The sequence below is a fragment of the Ambystoma mexicanum genome, chromosome 4p, assembly GCF_040938575.1.
Source record: "Ambystoma mexicanum isolate Mex_15411 chromosome 4p, UKY_AmexF1_1, whole genome shotgun sequence".
NCBI classification, from domain to species: Eukaryota; Metazoa; Chordata; class Amphibia; order Caudata; family Ambystomatidae; genus Ambystoma; species Ambystoma mexicanum.
In genome coordinates, this window is record NC_090927.1 from 760852326 (window position 1) to 760874645 (window position 22320).

Here is a 22320-nt window from a genome sequence, read left to right on the forward strand (position 1 = left end):
GCAGAAGCTATCCTGTATGTTCTGACACCAGCCGTCGTCAATAACTCAAGAGTCTGCTACATGTCCCTTAAGTTCCTTTAGAACTGTAAAAAGCTCTTTGGATTTTATAGGGGCTTTTTCTATTCTATTGTTAAGGGTTGCACACTTGGATTCAAAAATCAATTTCTTGTACTCCTTGGCTGATAGTTTATATGGTATCCCTAAAAAATATTCCCACCAAAAATATTGCCGTACATATGGCAGTTTGTCTCGCCATAGGCAATATTTTTGGGGGGGATAATTTGTGGGACCGGGAGTTGCGGGGGGAGTCCCCCGCACATTTTAATATAATGCAGAGGTTGCAGGGGTGTCCCCCGCAGGGTCCATGGGTCAATATCACCACAAAAATATGGCGATATTTTTGTATCGCAAATTTTTTTTGCAGGGATATTAACACATGGAACCATTTATATTCTAACAGTGAGAGAGAGGACGGATGACTTCTCCAACTACGTTCAAGTTTTCTCTTTTCCTTTCTAGCCAAAATAATTTCAGTAGAGAAACTTACTTTGTGTCCCTTCTGTTTCTTATATTTTATTGGACAGAGATGAGCTAGAGTATTGAATGTGTTTGTAGTGGCCTCCCTAAAAGTAGTGGTAAATTCCTCTCATGGTAATCCACTAGCTAATGGGGGTAATAATGGGTTTATCGTGGAGGCAAAGGTTTTGGAGGTAGTTTTTTTAAAGTTACGTATAGCAGTAGGTAGAATGGTTTCTTTAGATATGCCACCAGACGGTAGTGATAAATTAAAATGAAGTAAAAATGGTCTGACCAGGGGCAGGTTACTATATGTTGTAACGTTAAAGATTGATTTTTGGAAAGTATCCAGTCAAGTGTATTCCCTGCTTTATGGGTCGGTTTATCAACAGCTTGTTTAAAACCTAAAGATGACAGGGTTTTCAACAGTGACTGTACTTCCAAATCATGTGGGTTATTAGCCGATAAATTGAAATCACCCAGGATGGTGACCAGTGAATTAGTTTTAGATTAGCTTCTTATAAAGGCAACTAATTGTTCTTCAAAAAGAGGAGTATTACATGGTGGCCTATATAAAATTATTATTCTGAGTGAGTGTGATGCATCTATGTTAAGTTTAAGTTGTATTAACGCACAAAAATCAAAATGTGGCGGTGTGGAGGTGTAGAAATCTAATGTTTTTCTAAAAATCATAGCCACACCACTCCCTCTGCCTGTTTTCCTATCAGTATGCAGACAACTGTAACCATCAGGAGCTGCAAGTGATACAGTATGTAGTGCTACATCAGGAAGCCATGTCTCTGTAAGAATAAGAATATCAAAATTATTATCATTAATACAGTCCGAAATTTCTGTAGCATGTAACACTAACGAGCGAGTATTGAGGAGTCTACATTAAATGGAGATGTAGTTATCATCTGAAAAAGAGGTTATCATATTTTCGGTTTTGAGACCATCTCCCAAAGAGGTTGGGGTGTGCTGAGTTGCTGATACATTAGTAATCTGAGCTTGAGTAGTACTCCTAAAAGAGGCAGACATGGAGTCATTTCCCTCCTCATACCTTGCCGATGTAATCACATTAGTAGTATTATCAGCATTTAGCTCTTCTGCCTCTAATCTGAGGCAAGCTCTTTGGTTCCTCTGTATTGAGGAGACAAGACTGCACTGATCTATATTTGTATGCATGGTATCAGAAAAAGTATTATTCCGAAATGTCTTGAAAACAATACAATTCAAATTATAAAAATAACAAGAGAACAGAGTGGGCAGAGCAGAGCACTCACTGTGCGACAGGAGCAAACCGACTCCTACGCGGTGGCACATAAGCGCCTGGCGTGAAGCTAAATACACAAAATGACTACAAGAATGATGGGAGATGTGGTTCACTAGAACCACATGTCTCCGAAAGTGCAGGAGTGCCTAGGAGAGCTTTGGGTCACAAAATTAGCCAAAGTGGGCTCCCATTATGTTCAGAGTTCACAATGTTATCCAAAATAACAATTTAAAAGCACAACGTAAAGTAAAGCAAACTGCTAAAAAACAAACAAGCAGAATACAATACTAAGGCCTGTGTAATACTATTAGGTATTTAAAAATATTTTAAAATTGAAATAGTCTAAAATTAGGTAGCAGCACTAGTAAGGTAGTCTAACAAGTATGCAATGTAGAAATCAGTGTACACGAAGGACGAGAAGCTGTTTATATAGTCGGAGAAAACGGCTCCTACGCGCCGGCGCTTACACGCCTTACGTGAAGCTAAATACACGAAATGACTACAAGAATAATGGGAGATATGGTTCACTAGAACCACACGTCTCTGAAACTGCAGGAGTGCCTAGGAGTGTTTCGGGTCACAAAATTAGCCAAAGTGGGCTCACGTTATGTTCAGAGTTCACAATGTTATCCAAAATAACAATTTAAAAGCACAACGTAAAGAAAAGCAAGCTGCTAAAAAAAAGAGCAGAATACAATACTAAGGCATATGTAATACTATTAGGTATTTAAAAATATTTTAAAATTGAAATAGTCTAAAATCAGGTAGCAGCACTAGTAAGGTAATCTAACCAGTACACAATGTGGACATCAATCTGCCATATAGAGTGCAGGAGTACAGATACCCCCCTCCAGTCTTTACACTGTTGGCAGCTGTGGGATGTTTATGGTTTTAAGAATCGGTGTGTAATCTTGCCACTTACAAACTATTGACACTTTGTGAATTTGAGGTTTAGTTGTGTACTAGATAACTACATTACAAGCAATGGAATCTATTGCAAATGGTAAATTGACTAGGATAAGCTTAGAGGCTCTCCAGCGTGGTTGTGAAGCCAGGGAATTAGACTTTGAAGATAAGTCTAGGGCTGAGCTGATAGCTGCCCTGGTGGACTATCAGACTGATTGTGAAGCTCTTGATGGAGGGGGGGATGCAAACATTGAGGACCCTACCCATGGGGTTGTTATTGAATCTGTTTCTGGGAGTGCCACCATTCCTGCTGCCTCTATTCTGAAACCCAGCAATGTTTCTTCACAGAATCCTTTGGAACTTGAATTATTGAGGAAGAAATTGGCCTTTGAATATGAAAAGTTGGAAACTGAAGCTGAACTTAAGAAAGAGGAGTTGGCACAGCAAGTGATAGTCAAGAATAGGGATCTTGAACTCAAAGACAAGGACACTGAATGTCAGAAAATCCAGCTAAAGAAAGCTAGAGTGGAGACTACAGCAAAACCATTTGAGAGTGTCAGGTCCCCTGCCACCAAGTTTATGAAAGATTTGGTTGGTGTGCATGTGGAGGGTTCTGATATCCAACAGTGGATTGAAGCATTTGAAATGGCTTGTGGAATCCATGATGTTGATAAAAGAGATTGGGCAAAGTGTTTGTTAAGTAGAGTGCCTTAGACTGGTTATGACTGTATTCTGAAACTGAGTGTGGAAGAAAGAGGTCACTATGAGTGCATGAAATCTGCTTTGATTGCCAAGTTTGGCAAGACACCCACTCAATACCTTAAAAGGTTCAGGGAATATAAGAAAAGAGAGAATGGGACTCATTACAAGCTTGGAGGTAGCCATGACTGTAACAAAGGCAGGATATCTCCAAACTTGTGAAAAAATCCGGCACCCGCGAATTGGCAATGAACGGGTCATGCCGAGTTTGGCGGACCCGGTAATTGCCCATTCGTGGGTGCCGGTAATAAGGGACTCCCCATTCGGCCCCATAGGGCTTAATGGGAATGGGGAGGGTGGTAGCACCGGTACCGTTAATAACGGTACCGGTGCTACCATCATGTTCTGCCGGTACGGCCACCAGGTCAGACCTGGTGGCTGCAAGGGCACCCGCGAGCAGAACTCCTAGTATGGCGGTACTGTAGCAACAGTGCTGGTTGCGATACCAGCACCGTTGTTGCCTTAGTTTAGTTTAGTTTAGTTCAGTTTCTTTATTTGTACCGGGCGCCGGAGACTTAGATATGAATATGGAATACAGGCTGTGAAATAACAACAATAAGTGTGGTAGACCAGGTTACAAGCTGGTCGACAAGGGCATGCGGAGAGGAAGTACATTAAGCAGAGTTTTTGTTGGAAAGCCATGTTTTAGTTTTGGCTCTAAAAGTCCAAATGGAGGGTTCTGTTCTAAGGTTTAGTGGCATAGCGCTCCATAGTTTGGCAGCTAGGACCGGGAAGCTGGCGCCACCATCTTTTTTTAGGGAGAATTTGGGAACGGAAAGGCAATGTGAGTATGGCGTTCTGTTTGGTCTAGTTGATGTGCGATTGTGGAACTTGTCTGCCAGGTATTTGGGTGCGTCATTGGAGCGGCATTTATGGACAATGACAAGGGATCTGAGAGTGATTCTGTCTCGTACAGGGAGCCAGTGTGCATCTTGCCTGATGCTGGAGATGGGGGCGTGTCGTGGGATACTGAGGGCGGCTCTGAGGGCATTGTTTTGAAGCACCTGTAGTTTGTTCAGGTTGCGTTCTGACGTGCCGAGTAAGAGTGTATTGCAGTTTTCAATCTTTGAGAGCACTAGCGCTCTGGCTAGAGTAATGCAGCTGGAGGCAGAAAGGAAAGGTTTGCAGGTGTTGATAAGCTTATTTGTGTAAGCTGTGGATGAGGCTGTGGCATTTACCTGTCTTTTGAGCGAGAGAGTAGAGTCTAGATAAACCCCAAGGTTTTTAATTTCTTTGGCAACTGTGATTAGGTTACCGTCTATGTTGATGGACGCGTAACGGGGGTCTAGTTTGTTTAGGCGTGGTTGGGAGCCGACAAGAAGGAGCTCAGTTTTCTCATTGTTGAGGCATAGACCGTGCTCTGCCATCCAGGCTTGGATCTCCAAATATAGATTGTTGATTCTGGTGGAGTCCTCGTCGTAGCACCCTGATAGGGTGATGAGAACCTGGGTATCGTCAGCATAGTTTGTGTATGTGACACCCAGGTTGTCTAGGCGGTCAAACAATAGCTTAGTGAAGATATTGTATAGGGTCGGCGAGACGCACAAGCCTTGAGGGACGCCGCCGGTGATGGGGACAGGGAGTGCTGAGACACCCGGGGAGAAGACCCGGGTGGCGGCCTTACCGCCATACTTGTAATGAGGCCCAATGTGTCTTGGATTGACTGGGTGAGTGCTGCACATATGAACATGATGGGGTGGATTGATGGTTACAAAATGAAAACTTTTGTTGAATTGTCCCACCTTTTGTTTTTTTAGCATTTTTCAGAAGCCTGTTCACAAGAGCTGCGTCAGTATGTTGCTGACCAGAACATTTTAGATCCCTTTAAGCTGGCCAGGATGGCTGACAAGTGGGTCTCCCATGGGTGTCCCCTAAGGAACCCAGTGGGAAGGAAAAGGACAAAGAAGGGGGCCTCTCAGAAGTCTGATGAGTAGCAAAAGCAGTCACAGTTGGGTAAATCTAAACCTTCCTCTCCGAAGACCCACAAATCTAGTGGGGATAAGTCCTATGTGGGTGGGAGTAAAAGTAGTGGTTCTCCTGCTACAAAGCAGGGTCCCAGCGGTTCCAGTACTGTACCCCACATTCCTGGCACTTGTTTGGACTGTGGGGCTCTGGACCACAAGAAGGGTGACCCCAAGTGTAAAGGTAAGGCACTTGGAGTCCAGGCTGTCAGCCTGACCTACCCTTACTTCAGGCTTGAGGTGGAGGCCACTGTCCTCCTCTTCTCTACAGGAATCACATTTGGTGCTCCTGCAGAGATTTCCCTAGTGTCCATTGGGGCTTGAGACCAGTACACAGAAGTATTGGCTACAATCCCACAGAAAACCTGCCGATTTTTGAGAAGTGTCCTCCTGAATGGCCAGCCTTCTTCTGGTTTGAGAGACACTGGGGCAAGCATGACAGTGGTGGACAGGACCCTGCTCGTGCCAGAGGACTATGTCGGTGCTCCTCTGAGAACTACCAGGTTAGTTGGTGGGCCTCCCAAATTATCTCCTGTAGCGTTAGTCACAATCATGATTGGAGACAAGACAGCAAAGCTTCCGGTCCTGGTTCAGGACAAAGTACTTGCTAACATTTTGTTAGGAAATGATCTAGTGGAGTTGATCTCAATCTCTGATGGTCTGCCCCTGACTGCTGCTGCACTCACTAGGTCACAGGTAACACTGGGTCTGACTGTGAGTCAGGTACCCAAGCCAAAGGGGAGACCCAAGGCAAAAAGGAAGAGTAAGAAGGTCACCTCTGTGAAAGGGGCTCCTTCTCTTCCTGCTGCTTAAGCAGCACCCACTGGGATTCATGCTCCGGACGGGCTGGGTCCAGTGGTAGCCTGAGACTCAACTCCTGAGGGAGAAGAGCCAGAAGATCCTCTTGCAGGAGAGGTGGTCAACCCCGAGGATCACCATAACCTTCAATGCCTGCTGGCTGAAGGGGGGCCCTCTAGGGGAGTCTTCTTTAAGGGACAGAGAGAGGGCCACTCTCCCGAGGGTCTGATGAAACAGGCCGTGGCCCAGGCACAAGGTGAGGTGCCTAGGTCTTTCCGGATTTATTGGGAGGGTGAGCTCCTTTGTAGTGAGCCCATTAAGCCTGAACCTGGTGCCCTCAAGAGGTTGGTGGTACCCTAGGTTTACAGGCCCTTCCTACTGCAGTTGGCGCATGAGGTGCCCTTAGCTGGTCATCTCGGCACCAAGAAGACTATGCAGAGGCTCTCTGCACATTTCTACTGGCCCCAGATGGGAGTAGAAGTGGAGTCCCACTGCAGGATCTGCCCCACGTGTCAATTGTCTGGCAAGACTGGAGGCAGTGTCATTGACCCACTGCAGCCATTGCCAGTGGTTGGCACACCATTTGAGAGGGTGGGCATCGACATTGTTGGTACCATTGACCCTCCCACTTCAGGTGGACATCGGTTCATCCTGGTCTTGGTTGATCATGCCACCAGGTACCCTGAGGCTATACCCCTTCGATCATTACAGCCAAGGTGGTTGCCAGGGCTCTCCTGGGCATTTTCACCAGAGTTGGATTCCCTAAAGAGGCAGTCTCTGACAGACGATCCAACTTCATGTCGAGTTACATGAAAGCGAGATGGAAAGAGTGTGGGGTAACCTACAAGTTCTCCACCTCCTACCATCCACAACCAATGGTCGAGTTGAGAGATTTAATACAACTCTCAAGGGCATGCTGGGTGCTTTGGAAGAGCCCCCAAGGAGGAAATGGGATCACCTCCTGCCATGCCTGCGGTTCGCTTATAGACAAGTACCTGAAGAGGGTGTTGGTTTCAGCCCTCTTTGGACATCCCGTGAGGAGGCCCCTTGCCTTGATCAGAGAAGGTTTGTAAGCCACCCCTCCAGGTCCTGCCAAGCAAGTGGGGACTATGTGTTAGGCCTCAGGTGGATGATGGAACAGCATCACAAGTGGATTGGAGATCCTTGTGATGGAGCCTACCAAGCCTAGAGCTTTGGCAGATAAGTGGACAGGATCCTTTAGGATAATCTCCAAGATGGGCAAAGTCAATTATCTGGTTTACATGGGAGTCCCTGGGGTAGCCCCTCTGGTATTCCATGGCAACAGGCTCAAGCCTTTCCATAGGCGAGCAGAAGTCCCATGTCTTTTGCTAGCTTCAGAGCAAGAAGAGGATGTGAGTGAGCCCCTTCCTGATTTGCTGCATAGCAACCTTCAGGATGGCTCAGTGCAGGGAGTTCATCTCTCTCTCCAGATCTGACACCAGAGCAGCAGAGGGCCTACAGGGCTTTGCTCCGGCAGTATGCCCCTCCGTTCTCAATGACACCAGGCCTCACCCCATGGTGCAGGCACAAAATTGACACTGGCGACAGTGTACCTGTCAAAAGCAGGTGCTACCGAATGTCAGACACAGTGAAGAACCACATCCAGGCTGAGGTCGCCAAGATGTTGGATCTGGGTGTTATTGAACCCTCAACCAGTTCCTGGTCCAATCCAGTGGTCCTTGTCCCCAAGGCAAGTTCCCAGGCAGGTACCAAGGATTGGCGGTTCTGTGTGGACTACAGAGGGGTCAATGCCGTCACCAAAACTGACACCACCCATTGCCCAGGGCTGATGAGCTCGTGGACACCATAGGTGCTGCCAAATTTGTAAGCACCTTTGACCTTACCTCAGGCTATTGGCAAATAGCTCTGACGGACCATGCCAACGATCAAGGCCACCAAGTGCCAGATAGCTCAGGGAAAAGTCAGTTATCTTGGTCATGATGTAGGAGGGGGTCGAATCCAACCTCTTCCCAGTCATGTACACGATGTACCTGACTGTGAGACTCCCACTACTCAAACCCAGGTGAGACCCTTTTTGGGCCTCACTGGGTATTACTGCAACTTCATGGTGGACTATGGAACCATAGCTCCCCCTCTGACAGCTCTGACTTCACCCAAACAACTGAGGAAGGTTCATTAGACAGAAGACTGTCAGAGGGCCTTTATTGGCTTGAAGGAAAGTCTATGTAGGGCACCTGTGTTGTGTGCGCCTGACCACAGCAAACCCTTTATCGTTCAGACAGAATTGGAATTGGAGCTGTCTTGTCCCAGTTAGATGACAAAGGGGGGGGAATATCCTATCATATTCATCAGTAGGCAATTCAAAGGTAGAGAACTTAGGTGGGATACTGTTAAAAGGGAATGTTTCAGTATAGTTTGGAGCCTAAGGCGTTTTAGGCCCTACCTTACGGGGTCGTCCTTCAAGGTCCAAACAAACCATAAGGCCTTAAAATGGCTTATGCAGATGAAGAGTGAAAACCCGAAACTGCTCAGGTGGTCTGCAAGGGCTAGCCTTCACCATTGAGCATAGGCCAGGGAAGAGTCATGATAATGTCTTTCCAGAAAGTATGTTGACCGTCTGGATGAGGGCGTCAATCTTGTGGGAGATTAGACCACCCTAACCTCAGTCTGGGTGGGGGCGACTGTGATGCTGGAAATGCATTGGAGGTACAGGCCCTCCATATCCTTGTCCTGTATTCTTTTATCATGTGTGTTCTGTGTTATCCTCTGCACAGAAGTCCATGTGGGACTCCTGCCAGTGCAGCTCTTCCTATTTTTAGTCCTGGTGAGCAGACCCTTGGGATACCTTTATGGCACCCAGGGGTGGGAGCACAACCCTGTACCCCTAGTGTATGTTTTTGGGCACCTGTGGGTGGCCCACAGAGCAGGGCAGGGTCTGGGCTGGTGGCAGCTCCATTCTGAATTTGATAGGTGCTCTGGTATCCTCCATTTTGGGATACCCAGGCCCTGCGATTGGAATCAGTTGATTCCTGATAGGAGACAAGATGGCCCCTGTGGCCTCTTGCTTTCTATTGCCTGTTACCTTGTTTTCCCAAAGTCCTGGGAAGCCCTGACTCTGTCCCTTCCCCCTGACTGGCTGTTGGATGGAAGTTCCATGTGGTACTGTGGGGAGGTCCAGGCCAGACTGGCTGGAGCCTTCCCAATGACTGTATGTTGTGGGTACGCCCTTGGGGTGGGACCTGGGTGAATGGAGTGTGTGACCAATATACATTTCATGTTACGGGTGTCTGGTTTCTGGTGTGGTGTGTGACACAATGAATGAGACAGCCCTGCCCAAAAATGGTATTAATGCAGTGTGGAGCGCTGAATGGCTGGGTGCTTGTCCCAATCCACTTCCTTGGTGTGAGTGTCTGGCTGGAGAAGAATGGCCTGAATGCACTGTGAGCCTGATTGGCTGCCTGCCTGCATGAATGCCCTGCTGAATGATTGACTGCTGAGCATGGCCCAGCAATGTGAATGGGAGACAGAACAGTATATCTGGGGACCTCTCACTGACTAGAATAGTTCAGAAGCTGAAGTCAAAACTTGATGCTTACCTTGAAGCCCAGCTAGAAGAAGATGGCTTTGCTACTGCTTTCCTTCACTGCAATCCGAAAGTTGTCGTGTCTCCAAGAACTGACCCAAGAGAGGACCTGGCTAAGAGACCTCTTCCCGAGCTATGAGGGAACATAGTGCACCAGCTAACCTTCACAAAGGCTCCCTGGAAGTCAGTCATCGAAAGGCTGCTCACCGGAGATGAAGACCGCCGAGGATTCTGAAGTGAAGCACCCGGACATTGAAGTCCATTGCCGTTGCTGACAATCATCGGGTTTCCCGCCACCGGAAGTCCTCAAAGCCGCCGACAAAGATTTGAAAGCCAGCCATAGTCGAGTCCCGATCACTGACGCCAAGCACCGACGACCCAACGCCCTTGCTGGGCCTATGTTCTTCATTTGACACTTCGCGGCAATTAACTATTGTCGTCGAGGTGCACCGCATGCCTCATCTTTGCAGGACGTCCAAGATCGATCACTGACGAGCACAACGAAGGCCAAAGCTGCCATCTCGACAACATTGTTCACCTTTTCTTCGAGGAATCTCAACGATCCGTGGCTCCTGCCTTAAAGGGAGTTGACGCAAGAAGGATCCATCAACGACCCGTCGTCGAACTCTGCTGAACCATGTACATTAAATAATTTGCATTTATATAGCGCTACAAACCCTCAAGTATCTGAGCGCTGCTTATTATTACCCACGGTGTGTGGTGCTCATTTATCGACCTCGGAAGGATAAAAAAAGGCTGAGTTTGACCCTGTCGGGATTCGAAACTGCGTCAACAGGCTCTGCACGGATATCATAGCAAGCGGTCTACTCGCTGTGCTATCTGACCGGCAAATTGGGGTAGTTGAACATTTGTAGAAGGAAATAAGAGACTGCTAAACAATATATGGACTGGGCTTGTCAATATATCTTATTTACAGGTTGTCCAGTGGGGGGATCCTCACACAGAACTGTGCCTAGGGATAAGGGCCCAGTATTCGGACAATTGTTTAAACAACTTGTTTTCCTTCCAAGTCTATTGGTGATACCTTTTGCTATTGATTTGTATGCCATTTGAAACTGTCAGCAGTTCGTGCATTTTAATGGAATTAAGAGTCATTGTGGTACCACATAGAGACTGTATATATTTATCATGTTAGTATTGCCTGAGCACAAAGTGTGTTATTGTGATTGTGTATATAACTTGAACCTTATTTATATAAGGAACTGTGTTATCACCAACATAGTGTGTGGACATTCCTTTGTGGGGGCTTGGGGACTACACTGTACTTAAGAACCAGCCTGCATCACGTCCTGAGAGCTTAAGCCTTGATTGTTAGTCCAACGTTACCAAATAGAGAATCTTGGCTGGGGTGCTACGTGCTTTTACTCTGCCATATAGAGAGCAGGAATACAGACACCCCCCTCCAGTCTTTACAGTTACCACATGATATTATCACACATAGAGGATGAATGGTTCACACCCTCCCAAGTCTTCATCAGGGCATTATTATTAGTAGATTATTCTGTGTGTCGTAGAGACAGCACGCTGTTACTGAAGCTGCCCTCAGGTGTAAATGGTCCCGTAAAACACTATTCATGTTCATGTGGTTGTTTTGATATACTCCTATCAGGATAATGAACTTCTTAATGGGAATAAATCTTGCGATCCCAAGCTTTCAGGAATCTATCCATGGCTACACCCACTTCAATTACTATGCTGGGAGCTAACTCCCTCAACACAGCCACATTATTTGAATTGGAACTATGCAACATGAATAATGTCCTTCAGCATTATGTCTATCATACTCTGGGACACCTACACTGCAGAGTGCAGGCCAAATGGTATCCTTGTTTATCTAAAGGCTTATCTGAACACTGCAAATGAAACAATAAACAAAGTTAAGGATTAGTAGTTTTTATGGAGGCAAATCTTCTGATATGCGTTCTTCATAAAAAAAACACTGCCTTTTTGTGCATTAGCACATAGCTTAGAAATGGTAGGGATCTGGTAGTAATCTGTCAATATTTACCTATTTAGGCTGGGAAGGTCAACAAACAACCTTAAATTCTTGGATCCCTTAGTACAAGAGTGCTTAACCATGACATTGCTTCAACTTCTTCTTGGTTCCTTCTTTTGTCAATTCTACGAGAAGTTGCTTGGGAGAGCGGCTGGCCAGGGGGATATGGATCTCAACAAAAGTTTCCATAGTATTGCCCCTTTAAACAATGTTATTGTGTGTACATAGCCTTATTTACAGCCTAATCGCTCATCAAAGAGGGCTGTGTATTTGTTAATAACTTCTTCCCACAAAGTCAGATTCACTGTCTTCACTTGTATCTCACTGCCTGGGTACAGTTATGTATTACTTCCTAGACCAAGATTGATATTCCTTGCTTTACCATGTAGACCTTTGCATATGCTCACCTATCCTTAAAGGCTATAATACTTTTCATGTACGCCAGGAGCTGAACCTATTCATCGCCCTTTGCTCCTGGATGAACATCAGGTTTTTTCAGTTTGACTTGTTCCATGCACAGTATTCTTTTATACTTGTCAATGAGTATTAATGTATATTCCAACACAGAATCAGTCAAAGCTTTTGCGTTTTCCATGAATGGTGAAGTCACACTGTGGTTTCTTCCTCTTCTTGGTACCTCTGACAATAACTGTGAATCCTACACCTTTGCTTTCACTCGAGGAGTCACTGGTTGCCCTGCAATCCTCAATGACTATGACTTGTCTCTTCTTGTTTTATCTACATGCTCTCATTATATGGCCATGGCCTTTTCCGTCACAGATCATACATATCTTATCTCTTGCCATACATCGATGATCATCATTTGCTAACTCAGATCTGCTGGGAACTACAAAAAATCATGAAGTGGGAGCAAAATAAGAATGCTGCATTGTGGGACTTGAAGTCCAGAGACATTTCTTTGTTCTGGTAATAACTGAGAGAGGCTGGAGACCAGGAAGGGCCATATTTGCAGAGCTGGAGCAAGGTGAGGTACGAGAAGGAGCAGCTCAGCCAGGGCTGTGGGGAACCAGGCTATGGAGTATGGAAGGCCAGGAGGCTGTTCGACAGCAAGAAAGAGCAAGAGGAAGCCAGGCGAGAAATCTGTGTCTCCAAAGAGCCTCAGAGGTTTGCTGTAAAACGCCGAAGAGCTGGAGGGAATATTCCTTTGATGTGCTTGAAAGTTGCCAGCTTCCCTCCCGTGACAACAGGAGTGTTGGGGAGGAACTGAAGGGCCGATGGTGGGAGCCCAACCTTGATAAGACAAGAAGGAAAAGATGCTAAAGCCGAACATAGCCATTGATTTCTTGGATGTAGCAAGAGCCCGGTTTATGAAAGGCACGTGTGATAACAGTAACAAGCAAGGTTACGCATCTTAAGTAAAAGCAAGAAGAAAAAGAGACAATTGTTCTGAAGTGATACAAGTTAAAAGAGTGGCCCTGCGAAACGAAGCACAATGCAGAAAGTCTCTGTGAATCATGAAAAGTATCTTCCGGCGAAGAGAAGTGTTTATGAACTTTAAAGTGAATACGATGATAGTAAATGAAAGCGGGAGGTGTTAGGGAGAATTCTCTCAAAAGGCTAATTTCCTTTACCTATAGAGTCCCCCAGCAGCTTTGCTGGATTTCCAGGGTTTATTTTTTTACTCCTGCTAAGAGTGAGACTCTTTTTCCCACTCTTAGGCATATGTATGATGTGTGTTTCATGCTATTTTTGTGCTTATGGGCTATGGAGTTTATCTCACTCCCTAGGTATCATTTTACATGTGTGTTACACAGTACCCTCAGTGCAGTAACACAGGGGTGTCCTAGTGACCCCCAAACATAGACTCCATACCCTGGGACTGCCTACTGTCTCCCAGGGCATGCAAAGTTACCATTGACCTTGCTAGTCAATAGTTATGAACAAAACCAGTACAAACCATCTTACTATGGAAGTGCTGGGAAGGGTTAATAGTTTTTCCCTGGTGTTCATTTTCGAGGGGGTGCTGTCCAGTCCCTCTCTCCAAAGTTTCTGGCTGGTGGCAGTGGTTACTAGCATAAATATTCGACCGCGAATATTTTCCTATGGGATTTTCCACATTGTTCGAGGCTACCACTTTTACTGACAGCCTCTGACGTACCGCTGGGTTATTTTAATATTAACTTCACTCCAGTGTTTTTTTTTTGCAAGATCTTTAATAATATTTCTTTCTCGTGTCGGTCTCTGTAATCCAAACCGAGATTGGGGCCCTTTGCTCGTCCTTTTGGCGGGCTTCTGGACAGAAGCCCTCCTTTAGGCGCCAGTGAGTCTGGGGTAGACAGGATGTGTGGGAGGGGGAATAGGCACCCTGGACAGGGTTGCCTAAGCAACCCAAGTCGCACTCTGCCCTGATAGGCTGGGGGGCTATCCCAGCCAGGATAGCCACCCCACTGTGTGAGTGACAGCTAGGCTGTATGACTGGGGGTTTTTTCTGCATAAAAGTAGGGACCTGCGGACTGGAAGATAGACGCCACCACTGGACCTGAGAAATCCGAAGAGGAGAGAAGCCAAAGACATCTGCAACAACTGAACCACCGGTGAATCCCTGCTGCAGATCCTCACCACTTTTCTCCAACAACAAGAGAAGATCTTCTCCGGCAAGAGCCTTCTTCCCTTGATCTGGTGGGACCAACCTGTTCACCAATCGCCTTCCAGGACCTGCCTTGGTCGAATCGCCAGTGCCTAGCACTAGGAGACTGGATAGCCAGGCACCCGTCCACCACAACCGCGATTTAAAGGAGTGTACCTTTTATTCCGATTTGGCGTCCCCGCGGCTGGCTTCATCCCTGGGCAGTGCAGTGACTCGAACCTTCCTCCACGATGAGAGCCTCTCTTCCTCTGCTGGATCTCCCCAACTGCAGGCAATGCCAGGAACTACCGCCACCGCCGGAGCCTCTTCCACTTTCAAGGTACATTGTTCTGCCAGGCCTTCCGTTTCGTTGGGTACTGCTAAAGGTGTTTTAAATCCTTTACTTACCTTCTAGGCTGGCCGTCCCTATCATCTAACATTGTCTCTTTACCTTCTGCACTCTCCTTTTCAACCGTTAAAGACTTTACTGCAGCTACTAGAACCGTTTGAACCTGGGCACTTTGCCTTGTACCATTGACTCTGGCAGAGGCCTATTGACTCTGGCTAACTCTGTTACAACTGCCTTCTCTAGATTGCTTCTCATCAAGAAATGTGTTGGTGCACCTAAACTCTTATAACCACCTTTCCTACCCCTTTATATATTGTTGAAGTGCCATTTTGCTCGGTTTTCACCTAAGTATTGCTGATGCTAAAGTACTGACTTGCCTAACTTGCTCACAATCCAATTGGGAAGTGTTGCTGGTGTGTTTAGGAGTCTAACCCTGTATAACCTGACCTTTCCCTCCCTAGGGTGCCATTTATGCTTGGTTTACACTGTGCCGTTTTGCTCAGTTTTCACTCTTGCTCAAACTTGTCTACAATTTAAATAGGGAGTTGTGTATACTTTTCTTGACTGTTTTACCTTGCTTTAGTAATAGTGATTTGTGTGTTGAACTAAGAGTGTGTAAAATAAATATATATATTCTTTTTGATACAAAGCTTTGGTCAGTGTTTCCTTGTTCCACAGTGCTGTAGTCCTATTGTGTAAACCCTGAATACTGCTCATCTCGATCTTGAGATAATTCTGATTGCTCAGCCACAGCTACCAACTAAATCTTTGTGGTACAGACTGATACCAAAGGGGATTTATTGCACATACCTGTAGTCCTAATCTTCTGTAGTGCTCCCTAAGGGAACTGCATAGGTTTCTGCCTAACACTGGTGTATAGCATTGAGGATAAAGTATTGAGTTTACATTTTAGAGTGCTGCTAGTACCTTGGTGCAACTAACCACAAGGCTTTACAATCACTAAAAGTTTATTTTAAAACAAAAGTCAAATATGGAAAGCTATAGCCAGGAGACCCTCCTTTTAAATACTGCTGATTATTGTCACGACCCTCGCCCAAAACCTCCTCTGGCAAACCCATTGGCCAGGTGGAGTCAGGACTCGGACCTCTAGAGCCTGGCATCCTCTTCAAAAGCCCTCATGGGGCCAGTCTTGGCGCCTATGACGCCAGGATCATACACCATGAAAAAGAATGTGCTTGGGAACTACTTTATTGTATTGTCAGCCAACATGGAGGCATCCACATAGCTTGGTTCCTAAGAACCAAGCTATGCGGTCTAGTGTTTTGGGTGTGGTAGCCTAGGGACTACTTTAACTGGACTGTTTTGTTGGGGCTATTTAAACCACACCCGAGCAAGACAACACGCTTCGCGTTACTTTGCAGCTTGCATCGTGACGCTCACCGTGTCCAGCTATTCCCTCGAACCTCGGAGAAGCAGAACCTGCAAGATGACAAAAGGAACATCATTAGCAGCAGCATCTTACCTGCAGTCTTCATCTTTAAACACTCGCAGCTACCGAGAACAGCTTCCTCGAATCTACACGCCTCCCGGACAGAACGACCTGAAAGAGGAAGATAGTGGCAACATTAAAGAAAGCAGTAGAGACATTTACAAATTACGAACTGCTCAAAAGGCTTACCTGGCTGGTCGCCTCTCGGCTGGCACCACTCCGGACATTCCACTCACGCTGAAGAACACCGCGACCTACAAGGAAGGAAAACACAGGTTAGCAAAGGCAAGACTTCGCAGCGCTGCGCATAGCACTTACTTACCGCATCATAGCGCTCTTAATGCGCCATCATTTACCAGAGGGGCTCAACCAAGCCAGTTTGCCGTGCTGAAGCTCTGCATACCTAAGGGAGCTAAAAGGAGACATTTTAAACAAAGAAAGGCATGCAGGATAGCAACAAAACTAAAGAACAGCAATAAGACCTACCTGAACAATATCAAACGGGCCGGTGTCAGTGAAGTAACTGGACCGCACTCGCCCATGAAAGACAACGCGCCCCTGCAAAGAAGGCAGGACGGAGAGCATGCCTAATTCTACCACAAGGTGAGGAGAGGGCTCCAGAGGGACTGAAATCATACGGGGGTGGAGGGTGGACACTTACCCCAGTCGGTCAGTCCTGAACACAGTCGTCCTGTATTTTCAGGCAGAACCTTCCCCGCAGACCACATCAGGGCAAAGCTGAGAAGCATACCAGCGAGTAACCCGGCTGGGTGGCGTCCCTGTGGATACCAGGTGAGCGTAATAATTATTTAAGGGATCTGTGCAGGCAGAAAAATCTTCCTGTCAAAGGCAAGAAATCAGAGTTGATTGAAAGATTGTTAGAAAAACAAAGTCTGGAGAGTGGAGCTGTAGTGCCCACTCCTCCAGCAACCGTAGCAAATATTGAGAGTGATAATGTTGATGATGTTATTGTCGAGACAGATGAGGAAAAGGAGGCTGATAATATAACCCCCTTTGGCCCTCTGCCTGCTCAAAGGCCTCAAGCCTTGGCTACTGGACCTTTGTCAGGTCCCAAATTAAGTCCTGAGTTTATCTCACTAGAAAAAATTAGGCTTGAACTTGAATTCAAAAGAATTAGTGCCCAATCTGAACAGAAGCACCAAGAACTAAGGCTTAGAGAAATGGAGCTCAATCATGAGTTAGAGATGAAGAAATTGTCTGTGGAAAATTCTCCTCTCCCGGATCTTCTAGATGTTCCAGTCCAAAGAGACCCCAGATGCCTAAAGAGATTGTGGGTATGTATGAACCTAAGTTGGATGTGTTAGATTGGTTATCTATGTTTGAGTACAATCATGGGCTCCAGGAAATCACAGGGAATCAGTTGCTTCCCTGGTTATTCTCTAGGCTCCCCCCTGTTGCATCTGATGTGGTAATGGAGTTGGAGGAGGTGGATAGGATGGACTAAGAATGTGTGAAACTAGCTTTAATTGCTAGATTTGGGAAGACCCCTCCCCAGTACCTTAAGAGGTTTGGGACCCTCAAAAAGCAAGATGGTACCCCTTGGGCTACCTGGGTGAGTGACTGTTTGAAAAACTTAGAGGGATGGATTAAGGGTTACAGAGGGAACAGTTATGAAGGAATGAAAAATCTTGTCATGTTGGAGTCTCTCTAGGATGCCTGCTCTCATGAGCTCAGACAGCACTTGGCTGCTTCGAAGGAAATAGATTCCAAGAAACTAGCTAAGGCTGCTGACTTGTGGGTTGCCAACAGGGCTACTCACAAGGATTCAGGGGTCACTCAGAAAAAGAACGAGGGAAAGCAGCCTAAGAAAGACAACAAAGAGAATTCAAAGGGCCACAAACAAAACTCTAAGGGTAAGCCACAAGGGAAACCAAATCAGGCTAGTGTACCTTCTGGTCCCAGGCCAGAAGGAGATCCGAGCAAGCCACCATTCATAAAGACATTTGGGAAATATTATGTTTGTGGTTCAACTGACCATGTGAAAGGGAATCCCAGATGTAAGGGTAAACCTTCAGGGGTCCACACTGTCTCCTTAGCCTTTGCTCCAGAGGAGGAGGTACAAATGGCCAGTGGACACTTTCAACTACGAGCTGAAGACCCCATCAAAGTCTCAGCTAGTGTTTCTTCAGTGTCCTTGGGGTTGTGGGAACAACAGAATTTAGATGTTTATAATTCTATCCCAAATAATACTAAAGAGTATTTTAAGGACAGTGTCCTAGTGAATGGTCAGCAGACCCCTGCCATTAGAGACACTGAGCCAGCATAACTGTGGTGGAGAAATCTTTTTTCAAGGTGGAGGATGTTGCTAAGGCACCCAAACGCCTCACCAAGTTAGCCTGGGGCCTGTGCAGAAGCTTCCCCAGTTACCAGCTCTCATCCAGTGCCATGACATGACTGTCAGGATACCTGTTAGTGTGCAATCTGAAGTACCTGGGAGGGTTCTGTTGGGAAATGATCGAAAAGATCTTGGCGTAGTGTCCAGTACTCCCAGACCTCCAAGCAAAAAACTGCAGGAGCTCACCAGACCTGCCAGGGAGAGGACCTTGAGGGGCTCCCCTGAAGAGATTATAGAAAAAGAAATCACTCCTACTCCACTGGAGTTACTAACTGCTATTTCTGAGCAACCAGAAGCAAAGGGGAAACCCAAGACTTCTAGGAAGAAACCAGCAGGAAGCACTCCTGTGCTTCCAACCAGGACATCCCCTAGGTTGTCCAATGTCACACCTGTGACTCCTCCTCCAGCTGAGGCTGAGAGTGAGGTACAGCCTGTGTGGTTGAACTAGAGCCTGTAGATTCAGATCTAGTAGAAGGCCAAGATCTTATTGGAGATCTGGACCCTGTGGACCATCCTGAGCTGCAGTCCTTACTGGCAGAAGGTGGGCCCAACAGGGCAGACTTCAGTAGGTGGACATAGAGAATGGCCAACTCTGGAAGGTCTTCGCCACCAGGCAGCTTCTCAGCTTGAAGGGCAAGAGCCTGGGAAGTATAGGTTGCATTGGGAAGATGGCCTCTTCTACGGTGAACCGACTGAGTCAACCCCTGGAGACTACAAAAGACTTGTAGTGCCCCAAGAGAACCAGCTCCAATTCTTGCAACTAGCCCATGAGATACCTTTGGCTGGTCACTTGAGTTTCAAGAAGACCAAGGAAAGGATCTCTTTCTACTTTTATTGCCCTTAAATGGAGGCTGAGGGAGCTAAGTATTGCAAGACTTGCCAAACTTCTGGTAAGAGTGTCTCCAAGAACACTGCACCTTTAGTGCCTCTCCCTGTGGTGGGAGTACCATTTGAGAGGGTGGGGATCGACATTGTCGGTCCTCTTGGCCCTCCAACCTCTTCAGGCAACAGGTTTATACTTGTTGTAGTAGACCATGCTACTAGGTACCCTGAAGCTATTCCTATGAGGACTTTTACAGCTCAGGCTATGGCTAAGGTCCTCCTTGGTATTTTTACCAGGGTTGAGTTTCCTAAGGAGGTAATATCCAACAGGGGGTCACATTTTATGTCCCACTACATGAAGGCCATGTGGAAAAACTGTGGAGTTACCTACAAGTTCTCTACCGCATACCACCCTCAGACAAATGGATTGGTAGAAAGGTTCAACATAATGATGAAGAGCATGAAAGGAGCTTTAGAGGACCCACTTAAAAGAAAGTGGGATCTTCACTGCCATGCCTTTTCTTTGCATATAGAGAAGTCCCTCAGGAGGGAGTGGGTTACAGTCCCTTTGAACTTCTCTATGGCCATCCAGTCAGAGGTCCATTGGCCCTGATTAAGGAGGGGTTGGAGAGTGCTCCTTCCCCCAAGCCAGCCAGAGTGACTGACTATGTGATAGGACTCCAGAGGAGAATGTCACACATGATGGCTGAAGCAAGTGACAACTTCAAAGCAGGTAAGGCTCTGGTCAAGCATTGGCACGACTAGAAGGCCAACATGGTTGAGTTTTCTCAAGACCAGCTAGTTCTTGTTGTGGTGCCAACAAGGCAGAGGGCCTTGCAAGACAAGTGGGTAGGACCCTTCAAGATTGTGGGAAAGCTTGGAGAGGTGAACTACCTGGTGGATTTAGGCAATCCTAAGGAGGCTCCCAGAGTCTTTCACACCAACCGTTTGAAGGCCTATGTCTCGAGACCAGAAATAGGGGTTTTGCTTCTAGTTTCAGCTCAAGAGGAGGAGAAGAGCGAACCTCTGCCTGACCTTCTCAGAGGCAAACCTTTAGATGAGAAAATAGAAGGAGTTAATCTCTCTTCTAATCTGACTTCTGAACAACAGGAGGAGTGCAAAGTTTTGTTAAATCAATTTTCCCCCCTTTTTCACTTTCACCAGGCTTGACCCCTTGGGGCCAGCATGATATCAACACTGGTGACTGTTTACCTGTCAAAAGCAGGGGTTACAGAATGTCAAATAATGTAAGAACCCACATCAAAGGAGAGGTCAACAAGATGCTTGATCTCGGGGTAATAGAAACCTCTACTAGTCCATGGTCTAGCCCAGTTGTGTTACTACCAAAGGCAGGAACCAAGGAGTTGAGATTCTGTGTGGATGTCATGATTCCTGCCCCTCATGTCCCCAGCTCTCCAAGATGTCAGGCTGGAGCCAGGCCACGATCACCTACATGGCCCTCAATGGCCTCTCGATCCCTCCAAAGACCCATTTGGAGTCAGACTTGGCGCTTGTGGCACCAGACTCACTCACTCCCATAGGATAACATTGGGGATTGGACTTGTAGTGCATTGATGGTGACAAGATGGATGCCCCCACAAATTTTGGTTCCCTGAACTGTATGTGCAGTCTAGTCTTTTGGGTGTGGTTCAGCCCAGAGACACCTGGGATACCCAGAGACTATTTAAGCCACGCCCAGACTGAGAAACATGCTTTGTGTTTTCTGCACCTGCAGCGTGACACTCACCGTGTTCGGGTCGGTCTCCAGTAGGCCTGCATTGTTCTTCTGCGCTCAGCTCCTGCAAGAACAAGAACACCGTTAGAAACAGCCTTACCTTGCGGCGCTTCTGCCCATCATTCATCGCTCCTTCTGTTCTGAGGGCATCTTCGGCGGTGTCATTCCCATCCCGGCACGCCGCTTCCTAAGAAAAAGGGAAAAGAACAGAAAAAAGGCATTAGTAAGCATTCAGCAAATCTTCGCTTATTTTTAAAGACTGTACGAGCTTCAAATGCTTATCTGAATCCCAGCCCCTCTGGGGGAACTCTGTCTCCGGAACTTCTCATCCATCTGCAAGAGGGAAAAGACATTCCAGGTTAGTGTAGAAACATCTAGAGGTGCCGCATACCGCGCTTACTCACCGCATTTCTTCTTCATAACCAGCATCCACGCTGAAAACGTCGCGGCACCTAAAAGACACAGAAAAAGAACTCAGTTCAATACAAATACGAAAAGGGTCGCATCGCGCATCGCGCTCTCTCTCACCTTCAGTGCTACTCATCTCAGCAGCACATTGTCATCCCCAGACGCCAGCCATCATCGAAGGAAGGAAAGCAACGAAGTTAGAGAACTGTTCAAAAGACTCATTATACTTACCTGTCGGACTCTTGCCAGTGACGTAACTAGGCAGCAATGAGCCCGCATCAATCAACGCGCCCCTGCGCTGAAAGCAGGACGGAGAGCACACTTTCCAAAAAAACAAGGTGAGCTGTGGATCAAAGTGGTCAAGCACACAGAGACAATAGGGAGTTAAACTCTACCAATCCTGTGTTTCATGCCCAGTCTCCAGTCGAGTAGACTCCAGGGAAGGGTTCAAGGTCGTAAGCGGTCAGAACAGGCTGAGTGACGTCTCTGTGGATACCAGGTGAGCGTTACAGTGGACTATAGAGCCCTAAATGCAGTCACTAAGACTGATGTCCATCCTTTGCTCATGACAGATGAGCTGGTGGATAGACTTGGGTCAGCCAAGTACCTCAGCACATTTGATCTCACGTCAGGTTATTGGCAAATAAGAAAACTGCATTCTCCACCCAAGCTGGCTTATACCAATTTAAGGTTATGCCTTTTGGTTTAAAGAATGCACCTGCTACATTCCAAAGGATGGTTAACCAGGTTCTGAATGGGATGGATGACTTCTGCATGGCATACTTGGATGACATTGCAGTGTTCAGCCCTACTTGGAA